Raw genomic sequence first — 15,104 nt, 5'->3', positions numbered from 1 at the left:
AGTACTTTATATGCAGTATCTTATTTAATCCCCGTAGGAACTCTATGAGGACGCTAGCTTCAGGAGATCGTGTGACTTGTCCAGGGTCACAGAGTAAGGAAGTAGCAGAGTCAGGATTCAGCCCCAAATCCTTCTAATTCCTACATTATTCTCATAGTGACTACTGAATGCTGACTATTTCACCATATGTAGGAGGAAAAGCAACTCCTGGAAATTAAGAAGTTGACCTATTTCACACATCTAGTTAGCAACAAGGAATAAGGCCAATAAACAGGACCAATAAATAAATGTCTCTGGACTTCTAATCCAATAAACTTTTGATTATTCCTCTGCCAGCTTTCTCATTTTATTTTTTTCACTTTTCATTAGTTACTTAGAATATTTCTCTCATCACACTCTGCTGCTCAAGCCTGGGAATGATGAATTCCTTATATAAATCATAATTTCTACCCTAGTCCTCCATCCGGTAGCCTCTAGCACCTTTGCCTGATCTTGTCAGTTCACAAAATAATAGATAAATTTCTTAAAGCGTCAAATTACCTAAAAATATATAGGATGTAAACATAGCCAAATTGATAATTTTAAATAAATTATCTGTCACCTGTAATAAAATCTGGATTTGTGGCAGTTCTCAGAAATTAGATATAGATGCCAGACATCTTTAAATTCCATTTATAATTCTGGTTCTGTCATTGGCAAACTTATTTAAATGAGGAGCTCCTAAATTATGTTCTGTGTAATATTAGTTGTTCTGTTAAAAAAGGGGTTCAGGGTTAAATATATTTGGGAAATACAGCATGATAGAGCTGTCTATGTATTTATAGCTTTCATGTAATTTTTATCAAGATCACAGGCAGGATTTTTGTAGATGTAGACAAGAATATTTTAAAATTAATATGGAAAATCCATAGGACCTAGATTAGCTTAAACAATTTTGAAATAGAAGAATAAAGTGGGGGGACTCATTCTAGCTTACTATAGCAGTAGTCGTCAGAAGAGAATGTATCGGCCAAAGAATACACGACAAATCAATGAAATAGAATAAAAGAACCAGAAACAGATCCGTGTCAATACACCCAACCGATTCTCTTGTTTTATGTAACATATTTATCAAGATAATAATTTGTATACTACAAAGTTCACCTTTTAAAATATAAAAAAAATCCTGTTTGTAAAATATTCACATAGTTTTATAACCATCACTGCTATGTATTTTTAAAACATTTTCATCACCCCTAAAAGATACTTTGTATCCACTTGAAATGACTCCCTATTTTTTTCTCCTCAATCCTTGAAAATCCTAATCTACTCTTTGTCTCTATAAATTTGCCCATTCTGGAAATTTCATGTAAATGAAATCAACCAATATGTGCTATTTGGGGACCGGCTTCTTTCACCTAGCATTATGTTTTCAAAGTTTATCCAACTTAGACCATGTACTAGTTCTTGACTCTTTTTATTGCTAAAACATGACATTGTATGAATATACATAGTTATTCATTCATCTCTTAGGGTTGATTCTACTTCTTGGTATTCTGGTTCTCATGCTCCAGCTTGCCTTTTTTTTTTTTGTTTTTTTGGTTATTCTGAATAATATCTCTGTGAATATTTGTGGATGCATTTTTATGTAAAAATGTGTTCATTTCTCTTGGGTATTCCCTAGAGTGGAATTGCTAGGTCATATATGTTTAATATTCAAGCTGTTTTCCAAAGAGGCTCTATTATTTTAGAATTCTACTAGCACTGAACGAAGAGTTCAATTTTTCCACATCCTTATCAGCACTTAATATCTCTCCCTTTCATTTTAGCCATTTTTAGTATATGTGAAGTAATACCTTGCTGTAGTCTTGATTGGTCTTTTTCCCATGAGAAAATTCTGTGTGTGTGTGTGTGTGTGTGTGTGCACGCTTATCTGCCATTTGTATGTATTCCTTGAAGAAATGTAATTTCAAATCAGTTGCCCATTTTTTTTAAGTTGGGTTATTTTCTTGTTGAGTTATAGTGTTCTTTTGTATATTCTAGATACAAATCCCTAAGAGATGTATGATTCTCAAATATATTATCCCATTCCATTGGTTGTCTTTTCACTTCTTGATGGTGTCTTTTGAAACACAAATTTTCAGTGTTGATGGAGGCCAATTTACCTGTTTTTTTTCTTAGTTTCTTTGTGTTTTTGGTATCATATCTAAATGTCAATCAAATATTATAAAGATTTACTCTTCTGTTTTTTTCTAAGATTTTTATGCTTCTAACTCTTATATTTAGGCTTATGATCTACTTTGAAATAATTTATACATATGGTATGAAGTAGGAGTCTAACTTCTTTTTTATTATTTAATTTTTTTTATTTTTTAAAAAACAATTTATCATTTGAGAGAGAGAATGTGCAAGCAGGGGGAGTGGTAGAGAGGAAGCAGACTCTGAGCAGGGAACCCACTGCTATGCAAGTCACAACCCTCATCAGGGCTCATCTCCCTACCAGGAGATCATGGCCTGAGCCGAAACCAAGAGTTGGATGCTTAACTAACTGAGCCACCCAAGTGCTCCATCTTTTTAATTATTTTTAAATTTTTACATATGAATATCCATCAACTGAATTTTCTTTTTCCATTGCTAAAGCAATTCAGTTGAGGAGGGACAGATTTGTTAACACATGCTGATACTGACTGGAGTGATTGGACATCCATAGGCAAAACTTAACAATTAAAACTTATACCTTATGAAAAAAATAATTCACAGTAGATCATGAACTTAAATGTAAGACGTAAAACTAAAAAAGCATTTAGAAACAAACTTTTAGGGACACCTGGGTAGCTCAGCGGTTGAGCACCTGCCTTTGGCTCAGGATGTGACCCCGGGGTCCTGGGATGGAGTCCCACATTGGGCTCCCTGCATGGATCCTGCTTCTCCCTCTGCCTGTGTCTCTGCCTCTCTCTCTTTCTGTGTCTCTCATGAATAAATAAATGAAATCTTTTTAAAAACCCCAATTTTTTAAAATTTAGAAAGACAAATATGATTTCACTCCTATGTGAAATTTAAGAAACAAAACAGATGAACATAGAGGAAGAGAAGGAAGAATAAAATGAAAACAGAGAGGAAGACAAACCATAAGAGACTCTTAATTTTAGGAAACAAACTGAGGGTTGCTGGAGGGGAGGTGGCTGGAGGGGTGAGGTAAATGGATGATGGGCATGAAGGAGGGCACTTGATGGAATGAGCACTGGGTGTTATATGCAGCTAATGAATCACTAAATTCTACTTCTGAAACCACTAATAGAATGTATGTTAATTAAATTGAATTTAAATTCAAAAAAATCTAGAAAAAAAATAGCAAAAAAAAATCTTTGGGATCTTAAGCTAGGTAGAGTTTTTAGACTTGAGAGAAAAATGTCAATTAGAAGGAGATATTAATAAAGTGGATCTTATCAGAATGTTTGTTCTGTGAAAGAACCTATTAAGACAACGAAAGCTATGGAGTAGTATAAATGCTTGGAAAGCATATATCTGAAAGTAATGGTGGCGGGGGAAGTATAAGGAATACTCAAAACTCAACAGTAAGCACTGGGTGTTATTCTGTATGTTGGTAAATTGAACACCAATAAAAATTAATTTATTAAAAAAAACTCAACAGTAAAAAATAGATAATGGGTAAAACACATGATAGACATTTGACTGGAGAATATGCAGATGGCAAACCCATGAAAAGATGTTTAGCATCATTAGCCGGTAGAAAGATGTAAATTAGAACTACAACGAGGTATCGCTATAAGCCTATCAAAATGGCATAAATCGAAAATACTGCTAATACCAAATGCTGGCGAGGCTGCCGAAGAACTGGATCACACGCTGCTGGTGAGAATGTACAATGGTGCAGACACTCTGGAAGGTCGTTGGCCGGTTTCATATAAAACAAAACATGCAGCTACCATTTGGCCCAGCGATCGTGTTTTAGGGCGTTTCTTCCAGGGAGGTCATGGCTTAGGCTCACGTACATCCCACTCCGGAATGCTCGTTACAGTGTCTTCCCAATAGCCCACAACTGCAAACGGCCCCGATGGCCCTCGGCGTGTGAGGGCTTAGGCAAGTCACGGCGTGGCTCGACCGTGCAGTTCTATTCAGCAAATAAAAAGACTGGACTGCGGTGATGGCAAGGACTCTAATGGATTTTAAGGGAGTTACACCGAGTACAAAAAATCAGGATGCCTTTTTTCGTAGGATGATTATGGGAGAAAGTAATTGTAAATGACTGCATCCCCTATGATTCTTCGTGTATAACATTCATGACAAATGTTATAGGGAAATGACAAAATTACGGAGGGGGATAGACTCTTGCTTGCTGAAGATGACGGGTCGGGAGGGAGAGGGCGAGCGAGCGTGGCTGACAAGGGGAGCAGAGGGATGTTGGCCGTGGTGCAACTGTTCTTTACCCTAACTGCGGGGGTGCTCCCAAAAGTTACATATGACAAAATTACGTGGAACTAAATACACTCACGCAGACACACACTCCAAGGCGCACACACAGATCTAGGGGAATCTGAGTAAGGTGGGTGGATGGTACCAGTGCCGCTTCCCTGGCTGTGATGTTGCGCTACAGTTATTTAAGATGATCCCACTGGGGAAAGCAGATGAAGGGCACGTGGGAACACCCACCCTGTGTTATTTCTTACAACTGCGTGTGAATCGAGATTCACCTCCAAAAAAATTAACAAAAAAAGAAAACATCCCAAACTGGAAGGAATTTTTGATCTCAGGGCAGATGATTCCAAGGGGAACAAAAGCTTCCTACTCATGAATAGGACGGAAGCGATTCTTTCCTCTCAGGAAAGAATAAACCATTTTAACTTTGGTACGAAGACATGTAAAATACCGACAAAGCAGTCCCATGGGGTCTCAAGGCCTCGGAGCCACCAGTGTCGCATTTCTAAAATGTCATTGGGATCATGTGTCCCCCGGGCTGAGAGGGCCCCAGTGGTTTCCCGGGGCGCTTAGACTGAAGGTGGGTTTCCTGGCTGTGGTGTGCGGGGCCCTCCGCGCTTCACCCCTCCATTCCGTGTCGTGGCATCTGGCCCTCTTTCCTTTCTCCTATTTGTCACCTATGGCTGTGCAACACGCTACCCCAAATCTGCCATTTGGAGCAGACACGTCCCATCATCTACACCTTCTGTAGGGATCTGAGATGGTGTCGCCGGGTCCCCCGCTTCCAAGTCTGTCATGAAGCTGCGATGCAGGCGTTAGCCAGGGCTGGGCTGTCACTGAGGAGCTCAGCGGGGGACCTACCTGCTTCCGAGCCCACGTAGGTGGCCGTTGGGGGGATTCGGCTCCATGACGACGTGTGTGGGACTGAGAGCCTCCTTCCTTGCTGGCTGTGGACAAGAAGCCACCTTGAGGTCCTCGCCACAGAAACCTCCCTAGCTTGTCTCCTGTTTCACCCAGGCCAGCAAGAGAGGGGACGTCCTCTGTTAGCAGAACAAAAGTCACCGTCCTTTGTAACTCAAGTTCAGAAGTGACATCCTGTCCCTGGGGCTGCCTCCATGTGTTAGGAGCGGGTTGCTCGAGGGAAGGGGCCACACAGGCCCTGAGTAGCAAGGGGTGGGAATCGCCGGGCTGTGGGCCTGCAGCTCTCACGTCCTGCCAGCCCTTGGGGATCCGCTCCACCACTGTCATTGAGCTGACTTCTCCCTTGCTGGGTCGCCACACGGTGACAGTTCCTTATGGGCCCAGCTCGACCCAGACCCAGAGTGGAGGCCTTCAGGCCTCCGGGTGGCTGGTTAGCAGCCCGGCCTGTGGGCGTGGGTATGGCCTGGTGCTGCTGGGTTCGCCTGGCCTGAACTGAGATTTGGAGATGTCAGCGCAAGCATAACACTTTAAAATTACGGAGGGAAGGGCAGCCCCGTTGGCTCGGTGGTTTAGCATCACCTTTGGCCCAGGGCATGACCCCAGGGTCCCAGGATCGAGTCCTACGTGGGGCTCCTTGCATGGGGCCTGCTTCTCCCTCTGCCTGTGTCTCTGCCTCCCTCTCTCTCTCTCTGTGTCTCCCATGAATAAATAAATAAAATCTTTAAAAAATATATGGAAGGAAGATAATATTTACTGAATGACTTCTGCCCCTCAGGCATCACATCTGTAGGTTTTCAACCAAAAACATGACAATCTTATTTGGAAGGTACAACCTTGACCTGTTAGGTAAGAGAATCCAAGGCCCAGAGGTCCTGGGTGACTCCGAAATTCACATAGTTGAGAACCCAAGTTTCTCTGACCCCTCCATCCCACCCTGGGTCCTGGGATGTCAGGTAGGGCTGGGGTCAGGAGTCCAGGCTGGACCAGGCCCTGTTCTTGTACCTGGATTTGCCCACAGAGCTTTGCTCAGGATGCAGTGATGCTCCTTTGCGTTCTGCTGCCCCCTAACGTCCATGGCTGTGATTGCATCTAGGCCTGCGGCCTGGGGCTATTTCCCAGATCCAGAGGCAGGAGTCTGCGAGAACACAGGAACATCAGCCGTTTCCAGACATAAAGGGTTTGTTCAAAAAGTAATAACAGAACATGAGAGTCTCCTAACTCTGGGAAACGAACCAGGGCTGGTGGAAGGGGAGGAGGGCGGGGGGTGGGGGTGACTGGGTGACGGGCACTGAGGGGGGCACTTGATGGGATGAGCACTGGGTGTTATTCTGTATGTTGGCAAATTGAACACCAACAAAAAATAAATTTATAAAGGAATGAATGAATGAATAAATAAATAAATTAACAATTAATAACAGGGGTGCCCGGGTAGGCCAGCGGTTGAGCATCTGCCTGGCTCAGGCCGTGACCCTGGGGTCCTGGGATCGAGTCCCCCATCGGGCTCCCCACAAGGTACCTGCTTCTCCCTCTGCCTAATGTCTCTGCCTCTCTCTCTGTGTCTCTCGTGAATAAACAAATAAAATCTTTAAAAATTAAAAATAATACCAACGAATACGACAATATATACATATATGTTGTGTGTACAAAGAAGGCAGGAAGGAGGTAAATGAAATGCAAGTTTGTGGAGTCAGGCCAGACGGTGGAAGGCCGGCGTAGGTCAGCGGCCTCCTGCCCAGGGCCGCCCACGGGCAAACCCGTGCAGGGCATGGAAGTGCATCCCAGTGAGGGCCTGGGAGTCCTCCAGGGAGCACCCTACGGACGAAGGGAGGCTCCTCTCTGGCTGGAAGGGACACCGAGGCGGGCTGAAGGGCCAGGAATCAACTCCATAAGGAGGACTGGGCAGGCCTGTGAAGGATTGCTATGCGATCTACTTCAACCTCGAGACAATAGCTATAATTATAAAATTAACCTTTAGGTACATCACTGCTTAGTATCACCTGAACCTATGCAAAAGAATTCTCATCATCCCCCTTTTACAGGTGGGGAAATTGAGGTTCAGGGCGATCCAGACTTTCTCGAGTTAAAAGGGTCAGACCCAGATAATACTTCATAGCCCCCGTTTCCAGACTCTGTGCTTGTCCTGTTGCATCTTCCTCGTGCCTCTCTTTCACTTTCAAAGTACCTTCAACCCATTGATTCTCCCCCCAGGGGGTCCTCTGGGTTTTATTGATCCTTTTCGGCTCCCATGCCTGGTTGCACCTCCGTAGTCTTTAAGGTACGAGGGTTACCCACGCGGGGTGGAGCTGCACACCCAGAGCACCTACACCTCCGCTCTCCCGCCTCCAGATGATGCATACTTAGACCCTGGGAAGTCCTGCTGGGCGGACTGCGCAGAGAGAGAGTCCATGAATGTTACAGATCTGTCCTTGGCCTCCTGGGAGGAGACAGTACCTGGTGAGGTACCCTGAGTGCCAGTTGAGTGTGTTTGCACCCACCACCCACCCTCAGCAGCTTCCCCACCTTCTATTAGGTAGGTCTTAAGGCACGTGATCTCCAGCCCCACCAAGAATTCACCAGATGAACGCGGACCAGCTTGGGGATGAGGGAGTGAGATCATGCTGACTGAAGGAATAAAGGGCGGCGAGGAAGGGAGGCCCGGGAGCCGCTCCGGCATTGTTGTTCCTGCCTGTCTGTAGTTCACTGTGTTCTTGAAAATGTTACTTTTCCAGCACCTAATGAATGATACATCAAGGGCTGCCATGAAACTGTGGGGAGAAACTTTATGGTATGACTCATGAGCCATGCTGAATTACAGATCTTTTCTCATTAGTCTGATTAAAAACCTAAGCTCATTATGGCTCAGGAAGTGATTTAGTTTCAATGCCTTTTGGTTATGTTCCTTTTTTTTTTTTTATTTTCTAGGAGCACACATTTTGGCTAAGAATTCATTTTCTATTTTAAATGGTTCTAAATTTCGATTCTTAAAATGTGTGTTCATTATCATATTCAGACCTGTAAATGTTCTTTTTATATTTTAAGAAGTATTTTTTTAAAAACAAAAGTGATTTCGATTTTATCTCATGTAGTATCTTTCTTCACAAACAGGATCCTTTAAGAAATGTTTGGGATTTCTTTTTAACTTTTTGAAGAAAATAGACTCCATAGTACCGTAGAAAGAGAATGTTGGCTTTGGAATTAGACCTAAGATATGTACCTTAGCCACTGCTAATAGTCTTATCTTGGTCAATCTACTTAAACCTAGTAAGTCTCAATTTCTTCGTCTTCTAATGAAATTTCAATAATATTGAATAATAAAACTCAATAAATTTCAAATTTCAATAATTAATAATAATAATAATATAACAGTAATTAAATAGCACTGCTTGAAGATTAAATAAATCAATATATTTAAGTCATGTGCAATAGTAGGAGCCAACGGATGTTCGTCTCCCTTGCTTTCTCTGCTAATATGGAGATATAGAGCTTTTACATTCTAGTGTTAACAAAAAAAAATAATAATTAGGCTGAAGAATTGATTTTTAACTATCCCATGTCTGTTGCTCAGATTTAAGTCTGTGTTTGCCTGTCTCTGGGGACACATGCAAAATTCTAAATGTGAACTAGGAGTTGATCACTCACAACTCCTGGGATTACTCCTCGTGGACTCCACCTGACATAAGACATGCGAACGTAATAACATGGTCTACCTGTGAAGACGTGTTGGAAGATGCCTACCTCTGTGATTTCCCAATGAACTTACCAGAGAAAACTATAGGATTTTTTCCAGTCTTGGAATAACCTGATGATAAGTATGAAGGTGTTTCCTCTCTATTGGCAACTAGAATCTCAGACCGGGTACATCTGACCCCAAAATCGAAGATGTTAGGACCCTTTCTGGCATATATCCCTGTTTCTTGTTCATTGTAACGGAGCAGTCCTCTTCAAGACCATCATACCATGGTTCTCAGTAAAGGGTGGCTGATTTTTGCCTTCCAGGGGACGTTTAGCAACGACTAGAGACATTTTTGGCTGTCCCAGGGGAGGGGTAGTACTGGAATCAGAAAAACCGCTAAACATCGTACAGCACGCAGAACAGATCCTCCCACAAATAATTATCTGGGCCACAATTTCAGATACACTGTTACTGAAGAACTCAGACCTGATAGCGTTACCATTTCCCCCAAGTGTTTGACATACTTTTGAGATGTTTTCTTGATATCAGGTAGAAACAGCCAGAGGCTCACCAGGTCTGAGGGGTTGTCATGGCTATTGAGCAGAGATGTGACCAGCTGTGCTTTCTTTCCATTCAGGATTGATCAAGTGAAAATAGGTCTGGGAACAAGGAGCTTAGTTTGAGGTGAGGAATAGCTTCCTTTTAGTAAGGAAGTACAAAGCTGTGAAAACCTTGACACTGGAATTTTAAATAGACGAAGGAAATTATTTTCCTTGCATTACTTCACATCGGTGGTCATCCTGGCTTCCTGTATCCCAAGTTGGTTATGATTAGAAAAATTAGTTAGATGAGAGGACAACTTGGCTTGGGTTCGTAAACTTTTATTAGTTAGAGCTGCTGGTTAATCCAATGTCTTTAACACTTTGGCTTCCCAACAAAGTGCGATTTTACATAACACAGTCATGGATAAATGCATTTTTAAAATTGTCTTTATTCTTTCCCTCAAATAATTCTTGATTGGCTTTCTTCCAGCATAAGACTTCAATATATCTTAACTACTGTACTTTGTGTATCCATGGCAGTTTGCAGAAGGAGAAAAGGATGTGAATATGCTTGGAGCATGACAAATATTTCTGAAATGCCTTGTAATTACTTAAGTTTTGATTGTTGAAATATTCATAATGAGAGACAATATGTGTAAAAGGGGGTAAAATTGGATAGATTTTCTTAGAAGTCTGGACCTAAAGCCATGCAAGCAAAATTTTTCCATTGTTTTTATCGTCACTCACAGTTGATCAGTGTCCTTTATTTTCACAATTTTATAGCATCTTTCACTCTTAGCTCATTTTATAATAAAATCTAACATTCTATGGCCTAATACACTCCAATCTTAAGCTTTCTATTTTCAAAATCAGAATCTGTCGGTGTTTTTGTTGATTGCTAACTCAGAGACTCCCAATGCTTACATTCTTAGGGCTCTATCCAGGAATCTAAAGGATATACCTTTTCATATATAATTATTATGTCTCCTTTATGTGAGTTATCTCATGACTAAGAATAGAGTGGAATATGGAAGCTAATTTCACAAATTAATGAAAACTTTCAATTTGTGAAAGTGTTCAATTTGAAGATATTCTTTTACTATTAGTAGGTGTTTAAATTATAAAACCTTTACGAAAGAAATTTGAAAAGAAATCAGCATTTCAGAGAAAGATTCCTTTGTTCAACAATGTCATTAGGAATCTATGTAAATACATTACAAAAAATGGTATATATAATGGGCTTATTAGGATAAGTATTATTTATAATTGGAATTAATCCAAATGTATATCAATTAGAACTAGTAAAACAAATTTTAACATATAAATTTGATGGAATTCTAGAAGGATTTCAAAAATTATGATTAATTCTTATGTACTAACATTGAAAGGCCTCCACGACATGTTCAATGGAAAAAGGGACTGTCCAAATATGGTCTTGTTCATGTAAAAACACACCACAGAGAAAATAAAGACTGGAAGGATACTTGGAAATAATTTTTTATTCTTGGGAAAGAAGCGGGAATTTTTTCAGATTTTTATTCTCTACTGTGTTTCTATATTGGTAAAGTTTTTATAATGAGTATGAAGTCATTTTATAATAATGTAAGCATTTTACAATTCACAGTAAGTTACAGAAAACTGCCATTGCTTGCATTAATTTACTCAGTAATTGTTTGGAAACACTTGTGCATCCATCACTGTGCTGGTCACCGGTGATGTGCTACTTTTCAAATAGAACCCTTGTGTAGTTTGGAGTTTGTAGTGAAAGAAACAGATATTTATCAAATAACTATGTGAATAAATATAAACCATAATTTAGAGCAGCTATATGAGGCAGAAGTTACTGGTAATATAAGAGTATACAATAGGGGACCCTGACCCACATCATCAGGTCAGAGGAGTATTTCTCTTAGGAATATAATTTGATCTAAATATAAAGCATAAATAGGAAACAAATGGGTAAAGGGGGGGAGCATCTTAGTAAGGTAAACTGCAAGTGAAGAGATTTTCTGATAGGAAATAGATTGGTATATTTAAATGCTTGAGAGACAGTAAATATAGACAGGACCACAAAGAACAAAGGAACTTTGGTGAGAGAAGACTGTTTGGGGCCAAATATTACAGAGCCTTTAACTCACATTAAGGATTTTGAGAGTGTAATAAGCATAAGGGGAATATATTGCAGGAAAATGTATGGAACATTATTTTGGAAAGATTGCTCTGGCTCCAGTGTAGAAAATAATGCTAGCATAGCAAGAGAAGAATCATGAAAACTCATCAGAAGCCTACTGAAATGCTCACCATATGCCTTATCACCTCATATAATGGTGGCACACATAGTGGCCATTTTTCCAACATGTTGGAGGTACATGGGTGGGAAACAATCTTAGGATCACTTCCAAGACATAATTTTTTAAAAGTTATCTAGAAATGAATGGAGTATGATATCTGTAGAAGAAATATATTTGATAAGACTTTGAAAACGTGCACCCATTTAAGTACAATTGCAGTAACTAGAACATAACTTCAGAAATGTATAATTGGAATTTGATTGTGTTTTTGACATCTGCAATTTTCCAGAAGGGTGGAATGACCACTATAGAGCCAAGAGTACAAAGGGGACTAAAAACAAGATGTTTGTCAGAATGTTTCTCACGGATAGAGGTCTTGTATCCTGATTATTTGCATTCTAATCTAATTGAAAGGTATATTCCTGTAGAGGAGATGGACATGCTCATTCAACCTTTTTTTTTGCTCCGATTCCATGATCACTAAGCAGCTTTCTGATTATAATCTGTCTTCCTGTATAGTATCCTATAGGATAAGAACATGTTGCTCGGTTGACATGAGCCATTATGATGATTTACAGTTTTATTTAAATGAGACGTTATGGAATGGGCACAGCTGTCTCTTGTAGGTTCAATTTCATGAATCCTCTGATCCCAAAAGACTGACCACTTTTGAACAGATATAATAAAGTTGAGGATCTAGGACTACAAAATTGAAGACCAGATTCTGGAGTTTGGGAACTCAAATATTTTCCCTGTAAACTCCTCATGATTGACAGGCCATCATCCCTTAACATCCCAATCTTGAAATCCATTCTTGTAGCAAAAGCCTCCTAACAAAGCAATCATCACAGAAGTATAATATCTATATGATTGGTATTTATAATTCTTAAAATTTTGGAAATTCAGCCTTTACTGAAAGGCATAGTTAGAATTCTGCTAGTAGCTGGTTGCTACCAAATATATAAACAATTCAGGATAGTGCTAAACACAGTCCGCGGAGGTAGATCCATGTATGCTTATCCAGCTCTGCCTCTTACTAGCTCTGGAACAAGGGGAAGTCACTTAATCATTGGAGTCTGGGTTTCTTTCACTATAAACGGGATAATTTTGACCTAAATAAATGTCAATAGAGATTAAGTGGGAAAAAAGTTCCTAACATAGTATCTGATGGAGTTGGTTTCCCATAAATAATGGCTACTATAATAGGGCTATTTGTATTTACTTTGCCCCTCAAAGCCCTGAAATCCTATCTCCAAGTACCTAGAGAGATTCCCTTTCCCATGCCTCCACATAATCTTTTGCACATGATGCTGGACTTTGCCTGCCCTATCAGTATTTTCTCTGTTTCATTTTGTTCTCTGCTCAGCATGTTTTCCAGGGTGTAAGAGAGAGAGACCTTCTTCCCGTAATTGTATTTTGACATTTATTTTAAATTCTAAATCTTAGAGAATATGTCTGTGACACAAAATGCATGTTTGATATTGATGAGGGCATTGTGGGTAAAGGGAGTTTAATGGGTATGTCTTACAATTCTACTGAAATAAGCAGTAAGAAAAGACCTCCGGGCATCATCAAAATAAAGGAAAAGTAAAATCCCTATCAAACACCAGGGTATTTTCTCTTTGATCTGCCACATGTCATCATTGCCGGTCTTCACCTGCACACCAGCTATCTGGCAGGCGATGCTTCTGCTCTTGAAGATGAACAGGTGCAGTGACTTATCCCACAGGGAGGGCAAAGATTAATGAAGTGTGTGTGTAAATTCTAGGAATAGGAGAGGCAACAGTCAGCCTTTTAATAATACCTTAATTAACACTGATATAATGCATTAACTAACCCTCAGCAGCACATTTTGACTCATTTGTTAATCTTGTCCTTAACAGCAGCTGTTCAACTGTATCAAAAAGCACTGCCTCTTTCTTGCATGTTAAAGAGCCCAGAGCCTCATAAAACAGCCTACAAGGCAATCAGGCTCCTTGGCTAAGAGGTTGTCAGAGAAGGCAAAAGGAACGCAGAACGCTGAAAGAGGAAAAACTTGGAAGTCACTACCTATGTAGTGGGTCGTAGCACGCCTTCTTGGTCATCCAGCACAGGAAATTTCACATGGAATTTCCCTAACAATCTGAAATTTTACCCTGTCGAGATGTTTGTTTATGCTGTTGTGTCACCTGGAACAACTTTCTCATCATTCAAAGCTTGGTCACATTTTACTCGCTAACCCCCCTCCCAATATCTGTTCTTGTTAGATCACCTCTGCCCCTGCTTCCATTACCCATTTGCTTCTTTTTTTCTTTTTTTTTTTTTACATTCATTACACTGTTATATAAATATCTGTTTAAATGTATCTGAGGGATCCCTGGGTGGCGCAACGGTTTGGCACCTGCCTTTGGCCCAGGGCGCGATCCTGGAGACCCGGGATCGAATCCCACGTCGGGCTCCCAGTGCATGGAGCCTGCTTCTCCCTCTGCCTGTGTCTCTGCCTCTCTCTCTCTTTCTGTGTGACTATCATAAATAAATTAAAAAATTTAAAAATAAATAAATGTATCTGAAAAGACTACTAGACTTTGAGTCTTGAGGGCTGAGGCTGTACATTATTTGTTTCTAGAGTCTATTTTCAGAGTTGAGCACAGTAGTTGGTATCTGGTAAGCTCCCAGTAGATGTCTGTGTTCTTAATAAATAAATGAAAATTCAATTAATAGAATCCACGTAAGTTATTAAGAGATTTTGAGTCAGAATTGCTTTTATGTCCCTTAGATTCAATAATCCACAAAAATAATGAAAACCATATTTCTAGGAATGGTTGCCTCTTGTAATACTTGTGATAGAAAACTGGGTATTACTACTGAAACTGTAGTCATGTCTACATAGTCAGGGGCTAAGACTCCATTCCATTCTGTTTACCGTGACAAATCTATTCTGATTGTCCCACGGCTAAAAGTTCTGTTAAATGTCATAATTAAGCATCAGTTTAAGAGGAATGCCAGATGTTAGGAAACAGAGAAATTGCTCTTTCAGCAAATTTTCCAGAACCGTGGGGCTTTACAAATTCTAGTCTTTTTTTTTTTTTTTTAGATCACCCACCATATCACTTGTCTGTTGGCTTAACTGTTGTCCACTTTTCAAACTCAGTTTCACGTATCTATGAGGCAGAGCCCCATCTATAACACTTGGTATCTACACCCATTAAAGGAAGTATTTTGTTTGTTGACTGTTCAAGAGCGTGTTTGTCACTTGACTATTCACTTTTGGATGAGTAGGAC

The 15,104-nt window shown here is 40.2% G+C and overlaps 1 pseudogene; it reads left to right on the top strand.

Moving 5' to 3' along the window:
• The first annotated feature begins 6,410 nt into the window (after positions 1 to 6,410).
• The window catches only part of LOC129504747 (tigger transposable element-derived protein 1-like), a 66,102-nt pseudogene continuing 57,408 nt past the window's right edge, over positions 6,411 to 15,104 (top strand).

The sequence above is a fragment of the Nyctereutes procyonoides genome, unplaced genomic scaffold (assembly GCF_905146905.1).
Source record: "Nyctereutes procyonoides isolate TBG_1078 unplaced genomic scaffold, NYPRO_anot_genome, whole genome shotgun sequence".
NCBI classification, from domain to species: Eukaryota; Metazoa; Chordata; class Mammalia; order Carnivora; family Canidae; genus Nyctereutes; species Nyctereutes procyonoides.
This window is presented reverse-complemented; position numbering and strand designations above follow the sequence as displayed.